At 51.1% G+C, this 19780-nt stretch overlaps 1 protein-coding gene and 1 long non-coding RNA gene across 6 annotated transcripts in view; one reads left to right on the forward strand and one right to left on the reverse strand.

The window, feature by feature from the left end:
- DSCAML1 (DS cell adhesion molecule like 1) overlaps positions 1-19780 on the reverse strand; it is a 369715-nt gene that overhangs the window by 122984 nt on the left and 226951 nt on the right. The gene's annotated exons all lie outside the window — the stretch shown is intronic.
- LOC147357519 (uncharacterized) lies at positions 5171-7470 on the forward strand. 4 transcript variants are annotated; one of them, XR_015141888.1, is made up of 4 exons: positions 5171-5185; positions 5571-5707; positions 6044-6170; positions 6644-7470. It is a non-coding gene; the product is annotated as an uncharacterized LOC147357519 (long non-coding RNA). The 4 variants fall into 4 exon arrangements; XR_015141887.1 differs by lacking the exon at positions 5171-5185 and having other exon boundaries at positions 5568-5707; XR_015141886.1 differs by lacking the exons at positions 5171-5185; positions 5571-5707 and adding an exon at positions 5725-5879.

Below are 19780 nucleotides of genomic sequence, written 5' to 3' on the forward strand. Positions count from 1 at the left end.
CATCCAGCTCCTGTGCCGCTCGCCGGAGCCACCCCACCAGCTCCCTGGACCAGGCCTGGGAGAGGCCCATGGGCTCAGAGCACATTGGCGTAAGATCCCGCCCAGCCATCCTGGCCTCCGGGGCCTGGGCTTTCATCTTGGGTATGCCAGCACTGTTTCTTCCCCACTGCCCATCCCCTCGAGGCTTTCCTTATTATTGCAAAATTAATCTTCATTTACTAAATAATTCATGAGGCAGTGACAGGAAATGCTTAACAAAGCGTGAACTCCCCAGTCCTGGCCGGCCTGGACCATGAGCTGTCCCGAAGCCTGGGCTCCGGGGCTGCCCAGGGACAGAGATTGGGGGGTGGGTACCAGGGCTCCTGGGCACAGCCACAGGTGAGCAGAACAGCTCAGGCTGCAGAAGCAGATGCTCCAGGCGATTGGGGCACAGGGATCACTAGGGAACATGTAGCACGCTGGGCATGTGTGCTGTGCGGGATGGCACCCCTCTACCCCGGGGAACAAGGCCCTCCTCTCACCCGAGCAATGCAAGGTGGGCAAATGCCCTTTTCCTCGTGCGCCTTCAGATCACCCCTTAACATGCAGTTAGACTGCACCCAGAGTAGTGAGCGCTGAGCTCTGCATCAGGAGGCTGTGTCCTGACCACTTCAGCCAAGAGATCCTGGACCCTTGCTTCCCATCTCCCAGCTCTGGCTTCTTTGTGCAGAATGAGGACTTGGCCAGATGACTTTTTAGACCTCGCACAGTAGGGGCACTCTGATGTCACCACTCCATCTCGTAAACCCCCACTGTGGCTTTGTGCTGCCGTGGGGATGAAAGCCGAACTCCTTTGTAACTTCCATGAGCCTTTTCCTGATGAGGGTACTGCCCACATGTCCAGCTGTCCCCTGCCGCTCACCTTAGTCCATCTGCTCAGAACCATATAGCCTTCCCCAGTTCTCTCCTTCTCCTTGGGGTCTCTGCCCAGGAAGCCCCCTCCCCCCACCCGCCGGGGATGACTCCCACCCCATCTGCCCCCTCCACTAACATCCTGTCTTCAGTTGTAGCTCAGCTTTCACTTCCACTGAACACTCTGCAGGAACCACTTGGGACGGGCTGGACGCCCCTTGTACACACGGCAGAGCCCCTGGGCTCCTTGCACACCACCGTATGCATTTGCCTTTGACACGTTCCCCTGTTCAAGCATGTGCTCCCTGAGGATGGGATAAGCACCAGCTTATCCCCAGTGCCCTGCACAGCATGGCTTGGTGGATGTGGAATGAATAGATGATTGCACGCAATGATTCCATGGGTGTAGAAGCCCAGGTGGAACACCTTTCAGGGCAAGGATGGGGGGTGAGGGAAGGAAGGGGGTGGGTAAGCAGCCAAAATAGCCTCACAGCCTCTGCTGGAGAGAGAGTGCGGGAGAGAATGGGCTATTATAGATGGCTGATGATGCAAGCCCTTCTGCCTTCAGCCTTGGTTCAGAGGGGCAGGCGTTCTGGGTCTGTGGGTTTGACAGAGTATGGACGTGGCCCTCTAAGGTGCCATCCTTCCAGGAGGGGCTGAAGAGATCAAGCTCCCATTAGTAATACATCATGAGTTCCCAGGCAGCCCCTTGAGCCCCACAAATGCTCCCCACCTAGAGCACGCCTCTTCCTGAACACATCACAGCCCTTCTCCCCTTGCGCCTGGACTCCATGCAACCCTCTGTGGGAATGCCGCCTCCTCTGTGTGCTTTTCAGATCTCCTTAGAACTGTTTCTTGCTCTGAACCCTCATACCTCATGGCGTGTGTTTAATGCTATTGTGAGTTGCACTGAAATGTTGACATGTGGGTGTCCTTGGTGGAAGGTAAGTTCTTGGAGGCCCAAGGTCAAGGAAGCATCAATTAGTGGAAACCAAAAGAGTTGGGCTGAATGTTAGTTCTCTGCCAGTAGCTGACACAGAGTAGGCACTTTGTGAATAAATGAATGAATGAATGAGTGAAGGTGCTTCACTTTTCAGGACTCAAGTTCCTTCTTTCCCATATTATAGGAATGTTGTAAGGCTGATAGACCCTGCATAGAAAGCTCCAATGTAGAAAATAAAGGGCTACTATTATTGCTACTCATCGGGACTTCCCTGATGGTCCAGTGGTTAAGAATCTGCCTGCCAATGCAGGGGATACAGGTTTGATCCCTGGTCCAGGAAGATCCCACATGCCACGGGCAGCTAAATCCATGCGCCACAACTACTGAGCCTGCACTCTAGAGTCTACACTCACAACAAAAGCCACTGCAGTGAGAAGCTGCACGCAGCAATGAAGACCCAGTGCACCCCAAAATAAATAGATACAATTATTGCTATTCATCAGCATGCCCCACCCACACCTCCCATCCCAGACAACTGCTTACTGACATGAGATGAATGTCAAAAACCACACCAAACCCAATTCCTGGTTGGTGTGTCATCTGCCCCAATGCCAGTCCTGGGGGGCAATTGGCTGCTTTATTATAGTGTGCTTATTTCTTGCACATAGAAGGCAAGTTAAAAGAGATTCAGGAAAATGAGGATAAAGGAAAGAGAGGAAAAAGCACACCCAAAGAACAAACCAGCATCATACAAGGTAGACAGCGCTGCAGGATCCACGGTGCAGGCAGCCCAGCTTAGCCCTCACCCCCAAGCCTCCAGCTCTAGAAGCTTGTTAAATACTGAACCCCGACTGTGGTGGAAACCAGGCAGGGCTGGGAAGGAGGGTTCGAGGGCCAGCTGCATTTTAAAAACAACTGATAAAAGCTCCTCTCCTTGTGAACTTTCTACCTCCAAACTTTTACAGATGTGAACAAAGCTACACGCCAGAGGGAAATTGAGTCTCATCGGCTGCCCTGAGGTCCTTAATGCCCTCCTGTGTCATCTGGGCTGCCTCTGTCACGGTGTGCGTGCCTCTCACGTTTGCTGTTCGTGCTTAGTTTTGAGGCATTTCACCACCATTACGTTAACTCCTTCTTGTTTGGAAAATGTAAAGGCAGCAAGTGTTATTAAGTGCTGGGCAGAAGAGGAAAACTATTAGCATGGGTACTGACGTGGGGAGAATCCGAAAAGTGAGAAGCCGAGAGAAAACGACAAATGTTGCCCTGCTTCCCCACGGGATGAACTGTGTGACAGAGAGGACCACGCCGAGGGCAGAGAGTAAACCACGCAAGATGTTAGAAAGGCAGCCGGCAGACTGAGTTGGGGGTGGGACGCCCCACCCCACCCACCCCATGTACAGGAGCTCAGAGCTGCAGAAGAGTCAGTTCATCTGTGAGACGGGCAGACGTCTCTTGGATAACTGTCTCCCTGACCCCAGGGTCTGATGACCTGACCTAGTTTTCAGTGTTTATGCTAGTCACAGATAATATTTTTGAATGCTCACTATGGCTCAGGCACTTCATGTGGATTGAGTTACTCTATCCTTCCAGGTAATTTTTATCATCATCATCATCATTATCATCATCTATTTTATACGATATTTGTTTTAGGGAATGGAGACCTACAGAATAACTTGTGCAAGGTTAGAGAGCTGGTCAAGTGAAGGAGTCAGAAGGTAGGTTACCCTCTACCCCTGCTCGCAAATTGCAGAGATAGAACATGAACTCAGTCCCCTTAATTCCCATCCTGCCTCCCATCACACCAAACTACCACCTTTAGTTTTTTCTGTACTAACTTTTGCTAAGGAGAAGTCAGAAAGGCTTCAGGGAGGTGGTGACATTTGAACTGGGTCTTGGTGGCTCAGATAACTGTTACTGGTCAAGTTTCCTTTCCTTGTAGGCCAAGAGAAAACTACATTTCCCATCTTTCCCTGCAGCCAGGTAGGCCTGTATGACTGAACAATGGGGTGCAGGCTGAAACGATGCACTCACTCCAGACCTGGCTCCCAAGAGCTGCCGCATGTTCCTCCACACTCACCTCCTCTTCTCCACTTATTGGCCCCATACCTGGATTTCAGTGGAAGACTCTGAGACCTCAGGAGAAGAACCTGGCTGACTCATAGGGATGTGATGTGAGAAATAAACTTGTAAGGTACTAAGTCATTGAGATCTTGGAGCTGTTTATTACAGCAGATTGCTTACCTTCTGTTAGAGCCCTGAAGGATGTGTTTGCAAAGACAAAGAAAGTGGAGAGGACTTTCTGAGAAGTGAGACCACCCTGGGCAAACTTGGGAATGTGAGGGAGCATGTCAAACCAGCAACCTTTAGAGAGGGAAGAAGACAAATGAGCTCGAATGGTGGGGGCCAGCCAAGAGAAGACCTTGAAAGCTGTTTTGGAGATGATGGGGGAACTCAGGGGGCTTAACGCTAAAGACTGACATGTTTAATCTGAGTTTTAGAAAGATCATTCTAGTGCTTGTTTCCTCAAGACCTTTCCAAGGAATCCTGGTCTTGAGAACTGGTCATAGAAAATTTGGTCCTGCCTGCCCCTGGGGATTCACAACACATACTAACACATCAATCAATTTCTAGCCTTTACTGGTTTACCTGCTTCGTAGCACTTGCCACTATTTAAAGCTCTCATTTGCTTATCTTCTATCTCCTTCCACTAGAATACAAGCCCCGTGAGAGCCCAAAACTTGTCTGTCTTATTTACCACCCATTCCCAGTAGCTAGTCGCATACCCGGCAATTGGCAGGTGCTCATTATATTTTTGGCGACTGAGCAATTAAAGGCTCTGAGAAGTCCTGTGTAAAGAATGGGTTCACTGTGTGTGTGAGACCAATTACAATTTCCCTGACTATCACACTGTGGAAATGCTGTTCTAGTGCCCAGTGGCAGATGGTGGAGTTCTTTGCTGACTATGCCTACCGACCCCAGGGACCACTGAGGGCCACAACCCTGCATGTGTTGGGGGTGGGGAGGTTCAGCTAAAATACAGGGATGCCCCCGGCCAAGGCAGCTGGAAGCTGGTGCTGAGGCTGGGGCCTTGCTCCCTGAAGAGCTCAAAGTGGGATTAGGTCTGCTCCCCGCCAGCCTGGCTCCACGCCAGCTGCAAGGCCAGATTTCCACACGTGGCAGCTGAGGCGAGAGGCTAAGCTCTGAGGATTAATGCCAGCCTTGGGCAGGACCCAGCTCCCGAGTCAAATGATCTTCAGCTGGGCACCAGGAGCTCAGGCAAATGAGATAATGGAATCCAAGCTTCATCAGGGGAAGAGGCAGGGTCCAGCGACCCGAGCCCTGGTGGGGAAGGTATGCGTAGACCATCAGGAGCATCCTCCCTGCTTCCTGGGCATTAGATAGAACTCGCTTCCCAGCCCTCTCTGAGCTGTTCTGGGACCAAGACTTCTCCAAAGCAGTGGATATCCAAGTTCTAGTTCCCCTTCTGTGGTGGGATGCAGCCAACGTGAGACCCTAGGGGTGGGGGAACCATAAGATGGGAGAGGGCCTGGATGCCTAGAGTCACCTACAGACCAGGCCATCATGTTGGACATAAACCTCTACTGTGTTTGAGCCAATATAACTTTGAAGATCCATAGCCTGGCCCACCCTGTTGTGCGTGCTTGTGTGTGTACACACACACAGACACACACATATACACACGATGTATTTAATCTTGTATGTTTTGTGCATTCAGGGCAAGGGGGAGAAAATGATGAAAAGCTGCCTATTTAACAGTCCCTGCCCTCAAGGAGGATACAATATAGTTGGAGAGATGAGGCTGACATGGGCGACAGGTGTTTAGCCAGGCTCCACTAAGCGTGATTGAAACGAGTAAGTCTTCTGACTTAGGGAAGGCATCTCTGATTCTGCTGAATATCAGGTGCTCATGCTTTAAGGACAGGGAGGATTTGGTTAACAGAGTGGAGGGGCTGGGCCTTCCCGGAAGGAAGGACAGTGGAATAAAGGCTTGTCTGCAGACACGTGCATTCCGGGGCTTCTCTGGGTGAGCTGAATCCCCCACGCTATTGCTCTAGGTCCTCCTTCTGGCCTTCATGCAGGACATGCCTTGAGGGCGAGGCTTCTGCGGCTGGAATCTGGGGAGCCAGGGTGTCTTGGGCTTCGACCTCACACACCTCTTGGGGTCCTGGGTCCTTCCCATCCCTCCAGGACAGCCATTCCCCTGGGTGCCCAGGACTGCAGTGGCACGAGCTCAGTGAGGAGTCGGCTCCCTCTAAGGCCTTCTGGGGGATCCCCCATCCCTGGAGTGGAGGGCTGGCTCCAAAGCTGCTCTAAGGTGGGCTTGTGTTGGTCCCCTCCTCCCTCCTGGGTCCCTCCAGCTCTAAAATCCCAGGGTTTTCTGGAACTAGGAAAGAGGGCCAAAACTCCTGTTCCAGGAGTTGGGTGGATGGGAGGGAGGTTTAGAGCACCCACCTGACCTCTGACCTCGACTCCCAGGCCACCCTGGGCAGGCCTCTTTCTGGCCTTTGGGTCTCAGTTATCCCCCATGGGATCCAGGTCCACAGCAGGACCAGCGGGCACTGTGTCATTAGTGGAGGAAGGAAGAGCACGTTCTGAGTCCTGGCTGGTCCCCAGAGGCCTGTGCCCAGGGGTGTCTGTGCTGCTCTCAGAAGATCCTAGAGACCCCTCCACTGTGAGGAGAAGACGAGGTGGGGTGCGGCTGGTGGTGGGCTCAGGACGGGGCTGCCTGCTGTTATTACCTGGAAGCTGAGCTCTTGTGGTCTGCTTGTTCCCTGCCCTCTGTCTCAGACAAGCCTCTGCCAGACAGCTATGGGGTGGCCTCTCCTCCGACCCGCAGGCCCTTTAGCATCAGCCCTCAGATGTGAACCCCAGGAACTTGCATCCTCTCTGCAGTGCCTCTGCTGTCATCTCTCCTCTGAGGACCGTTCCAGGCATGGGGGCCCCTGAGCCTGGCTCCCTCCCACCCCCCAAGGACAGAGGTCGAGGCCCCAGACCAGGTGAGCTCTAGGGCATCAGGTCCTCTGGCTCTCTCACCTGCCTTCGGGCCCACGGCAAACCCGGGAACCCCATGGGCACCAGCACCAACCGCACCACGTGAAGAAAAATGGAGTCCACTGCACAGGCCTGGAAGGGGAGGCCTGGCCCGGCAGACCTGGCCACGTGAAACCGCAGGGGCCCTGGTCCATGTGAGCCAATGGGGTTTCAAGGGAAGCTCGGTTATGATGAGTTGCCTGGAAGGGGAAAGGCTTCCAGGGGACCTGATGATCAACTTTAAATCAGTAGTTCTTGGGGCTTCCCTGGTGGTCCAGTGGTGAATCCATCTGCCAAGGTAGGAGACACGGGTTCGATCCCTGGTCTGAGAAGATCCCACACGTCGGGGAGCAACCAGGTCTGTGCACCACAATTATTGAGCCTGTGCTCCAGAGTCCTGGGACCGTAACTGCTGAGCCCACATGCTGCAAGCACGGAAGCCTGTGTGCCTCAGAGCCTGTGCTCCACAGCCGGAGAAGCCACCATGGTGAGAAGCCTGCGACCACAACCAGATAACAGCCCTGCTTGCCACAACTAGCGACATGCCCTCGCAGCAACAAAGAGCCAGCACAGCCAAAAATAAATACATAGTTTTAAAATAATAGATCTAATGGTTCTCAATCTTTGCATATTAGGGTCACTTTTCAAAGTTCGGAAGCCTCGGCTCTATCTGTGAAGTTTGAGTTTGTAGGCTGGGATGGGGTCCTGGCATCTGCTTTTGCTGGAGATCCTGGTGCACAGCTGGGGCTAAGGGGCTTGTCCCTGGCCTCCCTCCCGCCTAATTAAGGCGCTGTGATTCGTGGTCTCTATAGCAGGCAGGGCTCTTCTCTCCACACACCGTGGTGTGCTGTAGGGTGGCTTTCAGAAAGTCAAGTCTGTGTCCACATGGCTAGGGAGAGAGGCCTGTCTGAACTGTAGAACAGAGAGAGGGTGGCTGGTCCCGGGGTTCTTGTCTGGTCCCTGAGTCCTTGCCTGGGCTCTGGGTAGGATGCACAGAGGTCTGGAATTCTCAGACTCTGCCTCCGTGAAGGCCAGCCTGTCTCCAGTGATGCTCCTGTCCTGTCCTTCATCAGCAGAGCCTGGCTCTGAGCTGGATCCCACCAGCTCCCTGTGATGACTCCCGTGATGAGGCATCCGGGCCCTTCACCCAAATCCTCCGGGACCACCTGCTTCCACTTAACAATAGCATCTGCGAGCAAGTTGCCGTGGGAGGGCTGTTGGCCTGCTAGGGGCGAGGGCCTCATTCTCGGCTTTGCTAACTCCACATTGGTCCATGAGGGGGTTTTCATCCAAGGAGAAGGGTCAACCATCTTTCCAGGGTGTGAGGGGGCTGCCACCATGGAGCAATCACTGACCTGGCTTACCCAGCGGGTGCGGCCTTCCTCTTCCCCGGCTAGGAGTGAGCAGGTGACTTTCTCAGCACTGGACCCTACTCACATTTACTTGGATGCTTTCTACTTCATCCTCCCTCATTTTACTGCCAACATTTTTTATCACTCTCCAGCTTCTAGTGTCTTTTTAGTCAATAGAAATGAATTAGAGAGCTAAGATACGGTGCTTATTAAGGAAGAGAGTACCCAGGAAGCTTGTAACACAGCGCCTGGCACGTGAGACATGGTTAGAGAAGGAAACCTCCCCCCTACCCCTTCCCAAAGCCTCATACAACACAAATGAAGCCTGACTGTTCTCAGTGAGCTCTTTTCTCTCTGTACCCTAAACCCTTCTTGCTTTCAGTTCCTGATCAGGCAGGAGCTAATGGAGAGAAGGATCCCGCTGCGTCCTGAGTGTCAGGAAACAATCAGCTGCAGAGTCAACATTTTCATCACTGCAAGTGGATAATCCAAATGCAGGTAATTGAGAACTGGGTTGCAGGCACAGCAACGATCGCCTTCAAAGGCTAATTACCGTTGACTTGAATATTCTAGGCATCTTACGCAGAGGCAATACACTTTACACATGGCTGGGACTTCATTTCGAAATTGAGTCCCTGATTTAATGTATCTTACAACTTATTTCTATACAGTAAACTCTATTCCCCACCCCCTCAAATCCACAGTAACAATGCTGTGAAATGGACAGAGCACCAAATTACATAATAGGCAGTGTGGTCTAATCCTAGGGTCTCCTAGTACAGGTATCACCCAAGGTTACTGAGTTTCTCTGGTCTCTGGCCCAGGAGCTGGGCCTGGAGTAGTGTTCTCTGGTCCTGGTCCATGGCCTGGCTGGACCAAAATCACCTGGAGGATGTTTTACAAAGTACTGATATTCCGGTCCTGCCTTTAGATTGCCTAATTCAATAGCTCTTGGTAGGGCCTGAGCATCAATATGTTAAAAAAAAACCCACAGTGAGTTCCATGCTTGGGAACTGTGGGGCCATGGAAGATCTTCTTGCCCTACTTGTCGCATTGGAGGCCTTTACCCCTCCTTACTGAGACCCTTACTTCTCTTGGCTTCCGTGATGGCATTTTATCCTGATTCCGAACCCCCTCCCCATTGCCACACATTCTCCCTCTCCTTTCCTGATTCCTTTCTTCTGTTCTACATCTAAATAGGGGTACACAGCAATGTCCTAAACCTCCTTCTCTATCTAGACTCTCTCCCTTGGTTTCTGTATCTACTTTCATGGCTTTAAATCCTACTCATCTGCCAACGACTTCCCAGGTCTGAATCTGTAGCCCTAATCGTCCCACAGTAAGAAAAGAACTGCCAACTTTTCCCCTCTACCTGGATGTCTAACAGTCATTTCAAGGTAACATGTCCACAGCAGAACCTAGCATTCCAACCTGTTTCTTCCAGCCTTCCTAGTCTCCATAAATCTACTCTATTCCCATTTTAATCTAGTCAGATGCTAGTCCCAAAATACATGCATTAGCCTTTTTTCTTTCTGCCCTTATCCAGTCATTGGCAAGTCTTGTTGACTTGATCAACAAATGTATCCCAGATCCACCTACTTCTCTCCAAGTGTATCGCTTCATGCTGCAACAATGAAAAATTTTGTGTGCTGTAAGACCCAGCACAGCCAAATAAATTTCAAAATTGAGTCAAACAAATGAATGAATATTAAAAAAAATACCCAAAACCCCACTAAAAATATTTTTTCAAATTGTGTAAGAAGTTAAAAAAATTAAAAATGAACATTCTCTATCCAAAAAAAGAATATTGAATAATTAATTATGTTATTCCGTGTACAAATTTTGTGGAGCACAAGAAGATAGCTTTGAATATAGAGTAACTAGGGAAGAGTTTCACTGCTTCCTGTAGCCCCTGAGCTTTCTGGATGTTTCCGGCTTCAAAGCTCTGCTTCTAGGAGACACGGTGAATTCCATGGAAACAGGGACCAGGCCTGACTCATCTTTAGATGCTCCCAGAGCTCAGGGTTGTGCTGAGCTCCACAGATGTTGGTGAAGAGCATGAACGGATAGTCTTCTCCTGGGCTAAGGAAGGAACTGGAGGAGAAGGGGGAGAGAGTGTGATCAGGAGGTGGGGGGATGCTATGTGCACTGGGTTGGCTCTGGGTTAGCTTTGTTCTCTACTTTTTGGGTTGGCTGCCTCCAAAGCTCCTTTCCATCCTTCCTTGTACATACTGAGAACAATACAAAGTCCCCAGCACCTGTCCCACTTGGGTGCCACCTCCAGGAACTTGAGGTCACGTTCACTCTAAGGGGCGGTCTGGTCAGGAGGTAAAGTGAGAGCAATGAGTGGTTGAGTCTGGACTGTGTGTGCACTCTGTGACCTTGGGCAGGTGCTCATCTCTCTGTTTCTCCATTTCTTTCTTCATAAAAAGGAATGATTCATAGTCAGAGGTGCTCACAGGATTGCTGTGATGATGAACTGAGAAAATGCTAGGAAAGATCTCTGTGGGATACCCTGCACACAGTAGTTGCCCAATAAATGTTGGTCATTTGAATCATTACTGAGAGTTGCAGCCTTGAACTGGGACCTGGGTCCCGGGATCCTCTGCCTAGAATTTCCTCATCCCTTCCTACCCTTTGCAGCCACAGGCAAGTCACCTGGAGCCTTCCTCGTCTCTGCTTCCTTTTTTTTTTTTTTTTTTTTTACAACCAGGATAATGATAGCTCCCCTTCCTTCCAGCACTGCTGTGTGGATTAATTAGTGTTAATTAATGGGCTTTGAAAATGAAAAGCACCTAGGTAAGTGCTGATCATGATTATTAATGGGAACCATGAGCCTAGAGAAGGCGCCGTACAGGGTCCTAAAATTATACAGATTACAGAACAATGACAGGAGTTGAGAAAGTGGCTATTAAGCTCTGAGGCTGGGGCCCCAGGTCTGCCAGCCTGCCAAGGTCTTCAAACCAGAACAAAAAACTCGCAGTCATTCGCACGCAAAATTCCGTGGTGAGCCAAGGAGGTGGGGTACCTTTAGCAAATGTCACAGACTGGAAGGGACCATCGAAGGAGGCTGAATCGAGGAACTCAGCCCTTCCGCCCCTTTGAAGAACGTGTGGTGCCTGTGGGCTTTGAGGCAGGCAGGGACTCCCCACCAGAGTGATCATAGAGGGGTCACCATATATTGCCTACTACCCATGAAAGCGTAGTTTTCTAGTAAACAGCATGCGTTTAGGATTTTACATGAACGCATCCTCTCTTTTTTTGGAGGAGTCAGGTTTAACAAGGTGCAGTCTGCATTCGGTATAACCCACTCTTTCAGTGCGCAGTTCTAAAAATCTGGACTAACACCGATAGTCTTGTAAACACCACCTTAATCAAGATACAGAAGAATGTCGTCACCTGCCAAACTCCTTCAATCCCTTTGTGGTCATCCCCACCCCCAGCTCCCGGGAGCCGCTGATCTGTTTTCTGCCCTTGTAGTCTTGCCCTTTCTGGAATGTCATATAAACGGAATTATACAGCAGGTAGCCTTTCGAGACCGGCTTCTTTCGTCGAGTACAATGCATCTGAGCATAATGCATTGAGATTAATGCATGTAAAATCCACACACTGAGAATTTTACATGCACGTGTTATCTCTTTTCATCCTCAAGACAATTCTGAACTACGTGCTATTCTTATCCCCATTTTATAGACGAGGAAATTGAGGCTTAGAAATGTTAACTTGATGAAGGTCACTCAGCTGGTAAGTTAATTGGAACCAAGATTTCAACTCAGATTTTTTATCTCAAAGCCCATGGATTTAATCACTGTGACACTCCCTCAGCAGAACAGGGTATTATAGTCTTTCTATAAACCAACACAGCAGACTTGGTTCATGGTTTGAATTGATCCTGCTCTTTTTTTCCAGAGGCCCTTCTTGTTCTCTGAGTTCATTCCTATTGCCTCAAAATTCACTTCTTGTGTATGAATTAGAGACCCACAGCTGATCCCTAGGTTACAACTTCCTGTAAGACACAGCACAGTTCTCAAGGAGGTCTCTGGATCAAGTAAGAGCAAGCTCATTTTGAGAAGACAGGGTGAGTGCAGGGGACAAGAAAGGCGTCAAGGACTTGCAGAAGAGAAAGGTTAAGTTCCCTTTCTTGGGAGAATCACAGCCTGCTTTCTTTTGGACTCAGTGTCTAAATTCATCTCAGCTGCTGCTTTGTTGATTTGGGGCTCTGCATCCATTTACAAGTCCAATGGGATCTGGGGGTGCAATGTGGTTTGAAACCACAAAACCCTTCTCCATTTCTTTGGAGAAGTGCTGACGGGGGCTGTGGAAGGCAGCGTTGATACGGACTCAGCAATTAGTACACCAACAAAGGCATTTTCCTTGCACTGGGTCCCTGATGACCTCGCTGGTGGAGAGAGGGATGAGCCAGTTTCCACAGCCCATGTGACCCTTTTCTCTACCCACCCCTCCCACTATATCAACAATTATTAAGATGTGCATGAAAGTGCATTGACCTAGTTGGAGGTTTCATAAATATAAATAAATTAAATGGTTATGCCTAAGGATGCCTGGGGAAGCATGTGGGGAGGAAGGGGGAGGGTTGCTCATGGTTGGATGGAGAATGAGGGGCCCGCAAGCCTACTGAGTGAAAACCAGAGAGGACCAGACGCTAAGGGAGAGGAAGGAAGCCACAGGGCCCAGCCTCAGTGTCAGGACCCTCCGTTTCTGGGGCTGGCTGAGCTTGGTGCCCTGGCTAGTGGATCATGTCTGTGCCTGGATGTGGATTCCCATGGGCCCCAGTGCTGCTGAGTGGGGCCTGCACAGTGGATTGGGCCCCTAAAAGCCCCAAATAGCAACTTCTGGCCACCAGGAGTCTGGTTAGTTTATCCCAGTGTGCTGGAAAGAAAGAGGTTCTATTTGTGCTTTGAAATGAATAAGGTTGAATGTGATGAAGCTTAGGGTGTGAGCGTGGCTTTTCAGTACTGATTTTCAAGAGGGAAAGGGGACAAGAAGATGTTCCCGGCCCTTCACTCTTCCCAGAATCCATTCACATCATGATCTCATTTCGTTCTTACAACAACTTTGCACAGGAGGCAGGGATATTATTAATACAGCCATTCCCATTTTACAGATGAGAACGCTGAGGCCTAGAAAGATGAAGTGAGTGATTCATGGTCACGCAGTGACGAGGTGGTTTTCTGATTCATGAAACCATGGCCTTTTCCTTCCCCACGTTGCTCTGGGGGCTCTGGACAGTCTTGGGATCCTTGCCCCTCATTTCTTCTTTTCTATCAATGCCTCTTCCATCACCAGACCATTCATATCTGAGTCTCCTTGCCTCTATGTCTGTCCCTTTCCAGTTCCTTCTGCTTACCCTTCTGTCATGCATATCTTCTCAACACTGCTCCCACCTCAGCAACCCTCTACTCAAGAGTCCTCTGCTCCCCTTTCTCTAATGGATGCTCTCCAAAATGTAAGCCTGCTTGTTCAGCCTCCACGGCCTGATCCATCTCACCCCTATGTGAATCCCTTACCCATCTCAATCCAAATACCTGCCACCCTGCAAGGCTCAGCTGCAGCCCTAGCTCTTTGGGTGACTTTCCTGATGGTCCCAGCCCACACTGCTCTCTCCCTTATCCCCTGTCACAGAGCCATTGCCCTTAGCCTTGCATTGTTAGCCACCCCGCTCCAAGTCCCTGTCTGCTTCTGCCCCCCGATTAGCCTGTGAGTCCTTCGGGAAGCATCTGACAGCATAGCCCCAGACCCCTTCTTAACCCCACTTCCTTGTGACAGGTCATGCCCTCTCCACATCTTCCTCCACTACATAGGAGGTGGCTGAACCCAGAGATCTTAGAGGCCCTTTCCACCCCACGTTCCCTATGATTGGTGAGGGATGCTGGGCCCCATCAGACAGTGGGCAAAAAGGACTGATGGTCTAGCATGGCTCTTCTCCAGGAATTTGCATTTTAACAGGCGTGACGCTTTCAGGAAAGGAAAGAAACTCTGAAGTTTGGGGGTGGGGATGGGGGCTTCCTGGTGCCCTGTGGGGAGTCATCTTCTCATGGCCAAGGGCCAAGCCTGCTTTGTGGAGATTATTCTACTCCCCACTGCCTTTCCCCTACCTCCCCATGCAACATTAAGGGACCCTCAGGGAACTAAGAAAATAGAAACACATTTAAATTCTTTTCCGCTTCTGTCCTCTTGCATTCAGATGACTGACTCATGCCGGCCTCATCTCCCTCGTCTCTAACTTTGGGCTCTAACCCTGAGGGGCAGGGATCCTGGCTTTGTTCTAGCTCCATTTCTACATGGAGACTCAGATGCCAGGATCTCAGTCTAATTCACCACTTGCCCTACACCCTCACTCCCACCCCACCAGGTAAAGAGTCCTACCAACTCCTGGAGGGTTTGGAACAGGGGGAAGAGAGGCAAACTCAATCCTGAGATGGGGCATTTGGTGGCTCAGATGGTAAAGAATCTGCCTGCAAAGCAGAAGACCCAGGTTTGATCCCTGGGTCAGAAAGATCCCCTGGAGAAGGGAATGGCTACCCACTCTAGTATTCCTGCCTGGAGAATTTCATGGACAGAGAAGCCTGTGGGCTACAGTCCATGGTGTCACAAAGAGTTGGACAGGACTGAGCACCTAACATTTTCACTTTCCTTTTCACTAACCAATCTCAAAGCTGAGCTGGAAAGCAAGGCATCTGTCTGCCATTGGACTTGTGTCAAGTTATCACCTGGGACCAGGTTTGCCCAGATCCAGGGAGCGCCCCTTGGACACCTGGTGGATTAATAAGACTTGTTTAGGGTGAAACTAGATTGCTTCTGTCTCCACCTTTCAGGGTCCTCAGAGCAACATTCTCAGGGTCTGGGTGGCTCCTGGCATGTCTACTATTTGTCCCGTGTTCTAAGTCAGGAAAAATCAATATGCACATCGTCCCCACTGAACAGAGAGGGTATGGCACATTCATGTGTGGCACAGAGGAAAAGAGCGCGGGCTCAGGCCAGGGTACTCGGTCTCCTCCTCTGTAGACTGGTTTGACAGCAGGACCGACCTCACTGAGTTGTTGGGAGGATGACGCACAGGGCTGGTCCGAGGAAAATGTTACCTCTTGTTATTATAACGTGACTTAGAGCCAGAGCAAAGATGATGAGTTAGTAATGGATGGCCTGACTATTTGCTACTGTTTCATTTTGATGATACCCTCCAGATAATTTCTGCCAATATTCTACCCTGGGGTTATTCTGGGCTTCCTCTCTTCACAGTCATTCAATGTTTCCATGTGACTCATCTCATCCTGATGCTCAGAAAAGCAGAATTAGGAATTCGTATTTTTGACCCCTTAAAGTGCATTTCAAATCAAATGGAGATGATTTTGGGGGAGTCATCTGTTGTCTCAAGTGAGTGGTTTCATAGTTTCTCCAAATCCATCTGTACGAATGCATAAACAGAGTGGCACTGGTATTTGGGGGATGTCACTGGGGCTCTGGGGTCGCACAGCTGACTTCCAAGAGCACCCCCTGCTGGTCTTCACCGAGCTGCGTTGGAGGAGGCGGCAGCAGGACAAGACTGGTGGCAAAGCTGGTGCATTCTGTCGAGGAGCTCAGGGAGTGCGAGTCGCCAGGGCAGGGGACCCCTATTCATTCCTGGAGGCTGAGCTGAAATGTCACTTCCTCTGTGAAACCTTCTTGGCCAATTTCCTGTCAGAATGAATCACACCTTTCCATGTTCTCATAGCATTTGCGTTTATACCATGGGTCTGTCCCCTCGAGCACCCTGAGGGCAGGATGCTCCCTGATTTATCCAGGTGTTCTGACTATTCAGCACCATGCCTGGAGCAGGGGAGCCTCTTAGTAAATGTTTGCTGATAACGGAATGAATGCCTTTGGTGTGACTGGCCACTTTTAGAAGCTTAGAATCCAGGAGGAGAGACCTGAGAGCCAGTTGAACCAACCTCCTCCTTTTACAGAAACTAGGGAGGGGAAGGGACATGCCCAAGGTTACACAGTTGGTGGCAGAGCTAGGATGAGAATGCAGGGCTCTCGACTCTGGACCCGGAGCTCTGTTCTCTGCACCTCGCAGCTGCCTGCTTCCCACCTTACCCACTCTTCCGTCTCTGGACATGAGAGCACGATCTGGGCTCCGTGGGAGGATGGATGGGGAAACTGCGGACCCCACCCCCAAGTACAGGACACAGGCATTCCTTCATATCTCCCATTGTGACCCCACAAGGTAGCCATCTGAGTTAAGGAGGGCCCCTTACCCCCTTGCAACATCCCCGTGGGAAGATCAACATTGGTCCTTAACTTCCCAGCCCCTAGGTTTAGGACAGCCTGCCCTTTAACCCCCACCAAAGTAGGGTACCACTTATAATAAAGCTCACCCTGGGCTAAGAATGCATCTCACCCTTCTCCTTCCCCCAAGTCAGTCCTGGAAAAGACACTCTCTTTTTTCCAGTGTTCTCTTTCCAGACACCCTATTGCCTATGCTCCAAATACACATCCCACTGGTCCTTTGGGCAGACTGAAGCTTACCATGAGACACAAAGTCTAAATCTTGAACCTTTTCAGGAGATCAGAGAGTCCACAGCAGCGCTGGATTGAACCCTGTTTTCTCCAGTTCCCATTTCCCTTCCTGAAGCAACAGCTGGGGTCTCAGTGGTGCTGGGGAGGGGGCTAATGCCACAGGGTAGGCAGAACTCTCCCCAGGGTTCTTTCCTGACAGGCCTTCCTGCTTCTCTCCTCTTCCAGGGATGTCCTGGCAACTGCAGAGGGACTTACCCCTGACGCCTGCCCCTTCCAGCTCCCCAGTCTTTGGCCTCACTTCTCTTTGGCTAGAGGGGAAATGCTGGAGGGAAGGAGCCCAATGTGCTCAATCAAGACAATTGGAGGAAGGTCTCTTGCAAGGCTGTTTGGATCTAGGGAGCCAGCCAGAACTTTCCAGAGAGGAAGGCTTTCCTCTCTCCGTCCAGCCCATGCTTCTGTGATGGGTTTCTAAGGGCAGGAAAGAGGCTTCAGAACCCAGCGTTTCCATGAGCTGGGCGATACAGTGCTTTCTTATCCACTAAAGGACATTGACTGAGGTTGATTCCTGGAGGAGAAACCATTTTCTGGACCTAGGATGACATCTCCCAGGGTTTCAGTGATCTGGCATCTGGCACCTTGGTTTTTGGGGGTAAAGACCACCCAGTGCCAAGGCCAAGCTCACCTTTCTGGAGCACAGTGATTATCACAAGGTGTGAGGCCCCTTGGGGGTACTAGCCAGTAGCCTCCTACAGTCCTATCTGATCTCATCCTCCAGGACAGACGTACAGTCAGGGTGGCCCTTTCCTGGACAAGTTCTTTGGGCAGGTGGCCACATGCCGTGGCATCCACCCAACTTTTTCCAGGAGTCATTCCTATTTCTGCCACCCCTGGGGATGCCTCCTGAGGCCAAGACTTGTCACCACTGCCTTCACTTGTCTGGGTAACCGAGATAGCTGACGTGCCAGGCAATGAATCAGTGCTACGAGCATCTCATTTAATTCTCTCTCTCAAAAAAAAAATCCTGTGATACAGACACTATTATTATCTCTATTTAATAGTTGAAGAAATTGAGAGTGAAAGGAGGTGAGTAACTTGCTCAAAGTCAGCCAGTTAGGAGATGCTGAAGCCTGGGTTCCCGTGAGGCAGGCTCTTGACACCCAGATCCATGCCCCTTCCAACCTCCCCATCATGCTGCCACCCTCCACTCTCCTTTCCCCTGCCACCACCTCGCTTCTTTATAACCCTGCGATTTGCCTCCCAGCACCTGCTCTGCTCCCCAGCCCCGCTGCAGGTCTGAGGGATGTAAAAAGTGCCGTCAGCCTGGTCCCGGCTCTGAGTGTTGATGACATCTCCCTGTCATCCCCCCACCCCCGCCTCCTCCAGGGAACCTGGGACCCCAGATGGAGGAGCTGCCTGTCAGAGCTGAGTCAGACCAACGTTCTCCAAGTCTCTCTGCAGCCTGGAGCCCTGGCTGTCCCGCAGAGCCGTCACCGAGATGATGAGCGAACGGGGCAGGGGACAGAATCGGAGCAGTTACTCTTCTGGGAGTGGAGATTGAAAGGGAAGGAATTGCAAAGTTTAAAAAAAGCCTCCCTTGGTTTTCAGGATTAGAGCCCTTACTGCTCTTCACACCACCTCTGTGTCCCTTATTCCCACCTGACCGAGAGACAGAGGCAGAGCAAGCCGGCACCAATGCAGGCCTTTCGAGGGCTCCCTCCTCGGTGGGGTAGGGGTCAGTGGGAGGGCCGTGCGAAGCCTCCCTGGGCCTGAAGGTCCCTGCGCTTCTTTATCCAGGATTCAGATCTTGAGGTCTGACCTCTGGGACCTGGTGACACTATCATTCTAAACCTCCAGGAAGCCTTTCACCACTGGGGTGACACAGTGCATTGTATTTACTTCACAAACACTGACATTGCACTTCAGCGTGGCGGGTGCCATTCTAAGCACACTGGTGACATGAACTCATTTAATCCCACGACAACCTTCTGGGCCAGGTTCCCACTGTTACCCTCATTTCGAGAGTGAGGAAGCTGAGGCACTAAGGGGACATAGCTTGAAGCTGGCAGGTCTGGGAGTGGCCCAGGCTGTCTGGCACCGGGGTCTGGATCTTACACACCCCAGAGGCTGCTGTCTTTGTCAGCGGCTCCTCCTGGGAGGGTACTGTGTGCTGGTATTGCAGCCTTCCCTTCTCTGGACAAAGGGGTGCATTCACTGAGGTCCAAGTGCCCCCCTGCTCATGGGAGGGCCCATTCTCATCACTTCTGGTTTCCTTTCTGACCTTAGGTAGCCCGTGCAAACTGCAGGGGCAAATTAATCCAGGCTAACATGGGCTGCAGTTCCCACACAAAGCCGTGATGACAAAGCCCTCCTCCTTGAGGCCCCTGAGCAGGCACATCGAGGGGCAAGAAGCATTTTGTAGGTTATTATGCAAACACACATGTACCCTGGATGCTGGCGAGGCAGAGCCAGAGCCTTCACACCCCACAGCCTCAGCTCGGCTGCTGGAGAAAGCTCTGAAGTACATTGTCGTCAAGGGATTGTCGAGCACGAAACATCTGAGATGCTTGTATCCAAACGGAAGGATCCAGTGGGGCGGGGTGGGGGAGATTGCGACCCAAATGTTGACATCAATGCCCAGGAAGGGAAGCGGATGCGTGAGGTTGGCTTGGGGTTCTTGTCCCCATCCTCACAGCCCCCAACCCCCTTGGATCCTTCTCCCCTTCTTCTTCTTCCTCCCATCTCCCTCCCATCTCCCTCCTGCTCTGACAATTGGGGAACATCATGCAGGATCAGGGGACCCTGCTGCCATCTGTAGAGAGGAAAATGAGCCTCATTGACCCAAATAAATAAACTAAGCACACACAGGGGGAGAGTGGCTGCTGCAAAGAACAGGGCACGGTTTTCAGAGATTCATGCAGGGAGGGCTGGGGTTGTGGACTCAGAGGCCCCCACTTGGGCTGACTCCAAGCCTTGGGTGTGACTTGGGAAGGGGGTGGCAGCTTCCTCCTCCACCACGATCAAA

The sequence above is a fragment of the Bos grunniens genome, chromosome 15, assembly GCF_055505025.1.
Source record: "Bos grunniens cultivar Pamir isolate PY7600 chromosome 15, Bosgru_T2T1.0, whole genome shotgun sequence".
NCBI lineage: Eukaryota > Metazoa > Chordata > Mammalia > Artiodactyla > Bovidae > Bos > Bos grunniens.